The 9,048-nt window shown below is 35.6% G+C and overlaps 1 long non-coding RNA gene across 1 annotated transcript; it reads right to left on the bottom strand.

Moving 5' to 3' along the window:
* Positions 1–3,018: 3,018 nt before the first annotated feature.
* Positions 3,019–5,653, bottom strand: LOC105664137 (uncharacterized). Its single transcript, XR_001097405.2, has 5 exons — positions 4,621–5,653; positions 4,328–4,537; positions 4,059–4,253; positions 3,340–3,591; positions 3,019–3,269 (listed from the first exon to the last, which is right to left on the bottom strand). It is a non-coding gene; the product is annotated as an uncharacterized LOC105664137 (long non-coding RNA).
* Between the last annotated feature and the right edge of the window lie 3,395 nt (positions 5,654–9,048).

The raw sequence follows: 9,048 nt of genomic DNA, 5'->3' as shown, positions 1-9,048 counted from the left end.
GGCCTACCTCGATGAAAAACCAAGGGAAACAATTAACAACGAGAAATATTGCATGCAACTCGAAAAACTTAGGGAAGCTATATTCACAAAACGTCCAGAATTGGTGAATAGACGTGGTGTCGCGTGCGAAAGAAACTTTTAGACTTCGATTGGGATGTTCTACCACATTCCCCATACTCTCCAGACATTGCGTGATCGGATTATTATTTGTTGCTTTCCCTAAAAAATTTTCTTCGCAATAAAAAATTCACATCAATTAATGAAATAAAAATCGGTCTTGAAGAATATTTTAACAGTAAACCAAGAGAATTTTGGAAAAGTGGCATTATGAGGCTTCCAGAAAGATGGCAGAAGGGTGGTAAAACAGAACGGATTATATATTACTTAAGAATAATACACTGAACGCAAAATATTTCAAACTTAACACCTATTAAAAAAACGAAAAGAACTTTCCGGACAACCTAATACAAATAGAACTCTTCTTGGCCAACGACTCTGATGCTCACCACAGAAATGTGTTGATCATCGGAGTTGTCGGTGATGAAAAATTCTATTTTCAAAGCCGTCGGTTAAGAAATACCCTATTTGCAGTCCAGAACAAATGATTGATGTTTCAAGCAACCGTCCTTTTATTGTATTCCATTTTATTTTGAAAACAAAATCATTTTCAATTCATTCTGTTATAAAACCTTCAATCAAGAACGTGTATTCAAATTAAAAAAGTCCAGAATCATTTGGTGAAGTTACTAATTAATTAACTAATTAAATATAGGAAGTAATTAATTAAATAAGGAAGAAATATTTCCAAATTTCTATAGAAATTGTCTTCCAACATTACCACGCATAGATAAAACGATGCGCAAAGACAGTTAATATTACTAAATTCATTTTGACTATGTATTTCGATACGTATGTTTAATTGAAGGTTTAAAAACAGAATAAATGAATAAATGATGTTGCTATTTTAACAAAATTGAAAATATTCGAAAGTCATTAATTGAATCATGTCCAATTGATTTCAGCATTAATTATTTGTTAATAAATATAAATAGTGTTCCTCATTACCGACGACGGAGTCGAGACGAAAATTCTTCGTGACCGACAGTTTGGAAGATTCGATATTACGATGCAAATTCTGAAAACTGTTATGCTTCGACACCGACCAAATTTTGTGCACTATCTCTTTCTATAAAAGAGGATATCTGTAGGAATGGTCCTGGCGATTCGAAAGAAAATTTTCTACTAATCTTATGTCATTCCCTATATTACCGACAAAATCCTGCGTAGTGTGTGAACTGTTCAAAGCACTGAATTCGCATCTCCACATTTTCATTACACATTAACAGTATTTAACATTGCTGCCTCCGCCAGAAACTATACCAAACCTATTCAGTATTTCCGTGCAGAAAGCACTTACATTAACAGTATTCAATAAAATTAAAAATTAACCCCTTGCCGAATGATTAGTTTGTCAGGTGCGTCAGTCGGAGTAACTATTAACTACAATAGTATTAAAATCATTAAGCAAAGTCAAAATGTTGAGACTATTTTGTATTCAACGGTCTTTTACTCTGCAAAGTATAATTAGACTTGAACTTCAAATTGGAATGGATTAAATATTCAAGCAAGATTTGTCGCATTTGAATCGTAAGTGCGTCACGAGTTTGGTCGTGGAAGGACTGTAAGGGGTTAATAATGTTCAGTAAAGCTAAAAGAATTTTATATATATGCATATGTGCACATACATACACATATATTGTATATATCATCGGTAAAGTAAAGAATGATATTAAAATGGTAAAAAATTTTTGCTCGAATTGCCAAAAATAGCGTTCTCACAGATGTTTCCTTTCTTATAAAGAAGTTTAACTGTAAAATTTTACGTAATTTAGAGTATGACGGCTTTCTGAAGAAAAGCGCACATTTCTGTAGCACCTGTGCTGTTTGCTACAACTTTACTTACCGATGTGTTTGGAGAAATTCTAAGTATGATATTTTTATTGTTTATAATATTATATATAATATAATATCGCACAATAATATTACTTATTAACTAATTATATTGTGTCTTATACCTTCTAGAAAAAATATAAACGCGCACTACTTAAAATTACAAAACTATAACTTTAGAAAATATACTTCGAGCTTACTAATTAATGCATCTACCTCGCAGTGAATACCATAGCAGTAGAATACTATTTCAAACTAAAAATCACTGTTCTCAAAATTATAAAAAAATAAAATGTTTTCAGAGTTACAGCAAATCTACGTCTCTTCAGAGCTTTAGCAAAACTAGCTCTCTTCAGACTTACTATACTCTTTACAAACGTGGAACAGCGCTCAATGAGCAGATACAACTCTTTTGCTTGCTCATAATCTAAATTAATCATTAATATAGCACACTTTATACAAGTACAATCCACGCTTTTAGATCCTCTATAAATCGAATACATATTGCCATCAGTATGTGCTTATAACTCGAGACAAACAAATGTCTGTCTCGGGCGCCAGGTTTTATAGGAGCAACCATGGAAGTTTTGTTTTTTAAATAAATTAGTATATAATATGTCATATAATACCATTGCCAGAATATTATGTATGGAAATCAGTCGTACACCGAACAGAAATATAAAATTTCAACCGTAGTTAAAATTTTTGTACGAGAGAAATTAAAAATTCCAATTTATTCGTATTTTCTCTTTCCAAAGTTCACGTACACGTTGAACTTTTTCCATAGTTCACGTAAAAGAAATTTGATCAAAATATTTAAACAATTTATTAAAATATTTGCAAAATAATTCATTTTTAACGTAATTTTTAAACAAACAAATTTTTCAAAGATTCATATACTCTTTATAATTGGCCTTTCAAAACAGTAAAATTGATATTTTGAATTCTTTGTTTAGGTCTAATAGTTCCAAAAATATTTATAGGAATAGCTTTTTCGATCTCAATTTTAAGAGTTATTTTCACCACTTCGAAATGGATATTCGCACGTAAAAGAAAATACATGTCAAATACTTTTTCATTTTTTACATCACATATAAATTTCATCAACATCGGCGTGCAACAATTGCAAGAATAATCCAATCGAGATTCAGAATTCCGCATTATTCTGGTTGGGGTACGAGGTCTTTCCAGTGAAATGTAGTTCCTCAAGGAAGGCAGAACCATTTCAAAATCGAGTCGTCTGATGTTCTGACATCCAGTGTTTCTTGACACGGAGAAATTAAGCCGCACAAAGGGGTGACTCGCCAACGCAGAACTTCCTAAAAATACAAAACACCGATTGTTTTAAAGGTTCATCTGCTCCTAACCCTCCTTACAGAAAGTACTCACCAAAATTTCTTACATACTGGCTTTCAACTCACTTATCTCCGCAACCAATTTTAGATCCTCCGAGCAAGGACTAGTAATTCAAATTGTTCTACGTCGGTGCATGGTGTGTACACGTGATAAAGCTGCCATATCTCAGGAACTTATAGAAGTGCCTGCACATCGCGCCGAAAAGGTAGAGCCCATTTGTTCACACTGGGGTCGTCTAGGCAGTCCCAATTCAAGTCCGTACTTTACCAGGTTCCGAACACAAATCTACAAAAGCGTATAAATTGAAGTGAAGCTATAAGCTATTTTATAAGCTATTTTTATTACAATATGAGCGAAATTTTTCCATTTAGTATGTTTGTTTCCTTGTTTTGTTCCACTATATCCCCTTTCACATTTCAACTAAGAGTACTTGTTTGCAGTATAGAGCACTTGTATAATGCAGTAAGAAGCATTTTATAACAGATTTGTTAATAATTCTGCTCTTGCCCCATTACACATGAAATAAAGTTTCAAAGTATTTAACTTCAAGTTACTTTCTTACGCTCTTAGTTAATAGTTGACATTTTAAACAATTTCCTATTCAAATCAAAATGTACAAGGAAAATTAAGGTCCTAGTAAATATTAATTAAATAGTAGTAATTGTGCAAAGCGACAGCGTTAAGTATTTATATAGCAGACTGAAAATACGTATGTTTAAATACGAACTTTACAAAAATTAGTCTGCACTTACCCTACTTCACCTTATTGTAGTTTTTATTTGTTTGACCACAAAAGCTGAACAGATTGAGTTTATAAACAATTATAGTTTAGCCATCTTCATAGCGGCGTATAAGAGATTTGTGTCTCGAAACGATTTCCCAAAGGCAATAAAGTGCTTCGGCAACGGTACCATACCCCATGGAGCGAATCGTGAACTTACTTCTGCCTACATGACCACGATAAAAGATTTTAATTTTCATAACTCGTTAGGCTTTAAAGGTATTCCATGGCACTTCTTACCTCCTAATGCACTGCATTTCGATGAACTGTAGGAAGCGGACGTCAAAAGACTAAAACATCGCTTAAACTGCATGATGAGGTCTCACGATACTGTAGTATTACATCGAAGCGTGTCTCCATTCAAGATCAATCGGCGCTATGTCGGACTGCATTGAGGAGTCGGTATTAACACTAGGTGACATAACGCAACTGAAGCTCTGTATGCTCGATCTGAAAGAAAATTGAGTTTTTCGAGTGTCTGACAGGAATTTTAAGAATTTTATACTTGAACAGATTAAATGATTACTACATACCCATACACCTAGATTCTTGTGCTCGTGGATCTCCAGATTCCACCATCCCCAAATGTACCTTTGAAGAAAGTAAATCGACTGAGGAATATCAAAGAATTCCTTCTCTCGTGGATTCACATTTCGTAGCAGTACAAAAGATTAATATTACTTGGCGGACGTAAACGGACTGAGAGCATCGTGAACAGTATCCTCCCTCGTAACTTCGCATAGCATAAGGCTATAAAAATTTAACTTTCATCTGAAAATTTTCTTCTCTCGCCGTTTCTTTCACCCCGTCATTTTCTTAATAACACTACTGTAACATTAAGCTGCAGCTGCTGATCGCGATACTTGCACCCTACCTTCATATGAATAAGTAATTTCACAGTCGCGAAACCTGTCAATCACCCAGTTGCATCGAACAAATTTTTCTGATATTTTGCTTGAAAATCTTTCGAAGAGGTAATATTTGCAAAGGGTAAGGTGAAATGGAGTGTCGCGAGATAGGTTAGGTGTGAAATGAATAAATATTGCTTGCAACAGTGTGTTTGCAAGAGGTAAGGTGTTTAATGTGAACTATGGAGACTATGTGTGATATTACAGAAATGCTATTGAATACAATGTTACGGAATCAGTATAGAATGTTCGATGATGCAGAATTGGAGGCTCGACTGTTTATATCCGTTTTGACGCCTTTCCGCAGTATATATAAACTTTTCGGAGAAGGCGTAACTCCTTACACAGTTGAGGGTGGAGTTATTTTTCTCGCAGAGTCCTCCCATTTTCGGCGGGGAAAAAAGTATTATAAATTAAAGTTTGTCAACCGAAAGTGTCCTTCCGGCCCGTGCTGACCATGTGGCCTAATGAACCGTAACGGGACATGGCTGGCAGCGTTTATGGTAGGGTAGTCCATTGAGCTACGCATGTCCAAAAAACATAAAATAATTTCGCCGACTTACAGACTTTAGAGTAGGCTTAACTGCCTACACCTAAACATCTGTAAACGGTCAATGCTAATTTCTACCAACGCTGCGAACCATGTGCCGCTACAGGAGGGTAGATAGCTAGCTGCGAAATCAGTAGTATTTGAGCCGCTACACGCGATGGAAAAAATAAATAGTTACTACAAGTGGTGTACTATCTTTCTGTCCATGATTGGACTTTGGCCGTACTGCAACAAAAAATTTCGACACTTGCATAACTGCGTCATCAGTCTCATTACTTGGGCATCTGTAATTTGTCAGGTATAGGCTATCAAGATTAATTTACGTACTATGTGAAATATTTACGAAAATTTTTTGAATGTCTTAGTATTTATCTACCAATACCTAATAAAATAATTTTCAGAAAAAAAATATACCGACTTCGAAATGCACTAAAAAGTATAAAATAATTTCTATTTCCTAATGAAGTGATTTCTATTTCATTCAATCATACAATTACGTCACAAATATGAATGAAACTTATTTACTCGATAGGTAGTATATTAAATACATTTCAACCTTTTCGGAGGCGGCGAAAAATTAAAAGATTTTCTTGAACATGTCAATCTTTGGACAGCCGAACATAGGCATAGCTTCGATAGCTATTTTTTTTTCTACACATATAACTCGATAGCACGCCGCGAAGTAGGTGTTAGTGCGTCTAGAATGTAACTATGGTCTATCTAGCCCTTTGCGAACGGAACGGTTCGAAGTGAACCGTACCGTGGGGCCGAGCTCCTGCCGCGATAGTCATTAAAAATTGCTAGCGCATATTTCTGCTTAAACGCGGTTTTCGTTCATAGCATTCCAAGTCAAATTCTGGACATATTATATGTACATGCACAGATTTACGCGCGTGCACACATGTACGCGTTTCTCGGCTCTATCAGTTGTTTTCGTGGAACACATAGTTTTAAGTTTCTCGGCCATCGCCACGCATTTACGTGGGACACATACAGTGTTTCTCGGCTCAATCAACTGTTTTCGCCAAACGCATATATGAGTTCTTCGGTCAATTTGATGATTTACGCAGAACGCATATATGCGGCGGTAGTCCGCAAAGGGCTAGATTCATAGAGTATGCGACGGAAAGACTCGATCGCCGCATATACTATAAAGATAGAGCCCATCTGCCGCAAATTTGGTAATTCCCGCGTCGTGGGCTCCGTTTATAGGTTCTTAGATCCATGGCTTCCACATGCGAACGAAGTCAATTCAATTTCATTTATATCAGAAACGTTGCGAAATGAAGATGCAGTCGTTACATTTACGTATATTACCAGATATATCTATAATGGTACGTATTCTTTCTCAGGATTTATTAATTTCCAATACGCCATACCACAATCAACTGGTTATTGGCGGCAACGTTTACTGAGGTATTTTTAATTTTGCGCCGCCTCCGAAAAAGTTGAAATGTATTTAATATACTACCTAACGAGTAAATATGTTTCATTCATATTTGTTACGTAATTGTATGATTGAATGAAATAGAAATTACTTCATTAGGAAATAGAAATTATTTTATACTTTTTAGTGCATTTCAAAGTCGGTATATTTTTTTCTGAAAATTATTTTAATATAATTAAGTAAAAGACAACATGGATATTTGTTTTTCAATCTTTTTTGCAACAATAATCCTTTGCAACTAAAAAATGAAAAAATTTTTGGTAATGGTACCAATGGGGAGTCAGACTCTACAAGATGCGAAAGGCTTTGTTCCGATCGGACCACCCACCTAGGAAAAAACCGGCGAACATGCATAGAAAAAAAAAATAAGGGATACTCTTTCAGGGACAAGTACAAACTAATTACATCATGATTGAGGGTGCTTCATCCATTTGTTCTTTGTTAACTTTCGTTGCAAAAATTTACTGCGCATGTGTATCTCTTACGGTTTAGGACTGCGCAAGGGTCAAAGTATCCGTAAAATAATAGCAGATCCTGCGCAACAAATTTTCTAACAATTCAAATTGATGCATTTTTAGAACGATACGGAGACTGTACCAAGCAATGGGAATAATATACCAACGTCAACGTGAACTCATCTTGCTGTGTAAGTCGCGTGTCAGAGCGGTAAAGCTTAGTTAGTGTTTTGGTACAGTGCATGGTAATTGCCCTTTCTTGACTTTCCCGTGCATAGCACGGGGCGTTCCACTAATATTAATAACAATAGTTTTTCGCTAATATCACGAAAACTAGAGTTTTCCGTCAATTATGCATAAGGAACAACTCGTTCAGAATCATGCCACTAATAACGTATTAGAAGGACATTAAAATCGTTCGAAGTTGGTTTCAAAAGTTAATAACAATTTTTCGCTAATATCTCGAAAACAAAAGCTTTCCGCGAACTTTGTATATGAACAAAATTGTTCAGAATCATGTCCGTGATAAGATATTAAAAGCGCACTAAAATCGAGAAAAGTTTATTTCAAAAGTTGCCGGTTTTTTTTGCAATAACAACACTTTGCAAATAAAAAATGAAAAATTTTTTGATAATGGTACCAATGGGGAGTCAGAGCCTATCAGATGCAAAAGGTTTCGTTCCGATCGGTCCACCCAGTTAGACGTAATCGGCGAACATACCAGGTGTGACACAAAAGTAACGAGACTAAGTCTGTAGCTTGAAAAAACAATAGAATTGGCAGCAATTGTTTTTGTGGCATTATCCCACATACCTCCTCTATCCATGTTGCCAATTTCGATTGAATCGGTCATACCATTTGGAAGTATTGCGTTATTTAGTGAATACGTGCAACTGCATTCTGCCGGAAAGTGTCTAACGTAAAAACCGAACAGCGAATAAACATCAAGTTTCTTGTAAAATTTGTTGAAATTTTTTGTAACATGTGATGAGACATGGATTTTTACCTATGATCCAGAAAGTAAGCGCCAGTCAATGGAGGGGAAGTCTCCAAGATCCCCAAAACCCAAAAAAGCACGCATGTCAAAATCAAAATTCGACATTAATGGAATTGTAATGATTGAGTGGCTTCCCAGTGGTCAGACTGTTAACTAACACTATTGCATTGAACTACTAAAAAGACTTCGTGAAAAAATTAGGAAAAAAAGGCCACAGTTGTGCAGGGATGGATGGCTGTTGCACCAGGACAATGCACCTGCTCACGCGGCTCTGTCTTCCAAGCAGTTTCTGACCAGTAAAAATGTTACTGTGATAGGGCATCTTCCTTATTCACCTGATTTGACTCCATGCGACAAAAATGAAAAATTTTTTGATAATGGTACCAATGGGGAGTCAGAACCTACCAAATGCAAAAGGTTTCGTTCCGATCGGTCCATCCAGTTAGGTGTAATCAGCGAACATACATAGGAAAAAAAAAAATATACTGATCGAATTGAGTAACCTCCTCCTTTTTCGAAGTCGGTTAAAAACCCTAATATCTTCTTTAGCTTGTAGCTATCCTTGCTATAGACAGAGATCTGTCTCGGCAACTTAGGGGTATAC

This window comes from Megachile rotundata, chromosome 7 (genome assembly GCF_050947335.1).
Source record: "Megachile rotundata isolate GNS110a chromosome 7, iyMegRotu1, whole genome shotgun sequence".
Lineage (NCBI taxonomy): Eukaryota > Metazoa > Arthropoda > Insecta > Hymenoptera > Megachilidae > Megachile > Megachile rotundata.
This window is presented reverse-complemented; position numbering and strand designations above follow the sequence as displayed.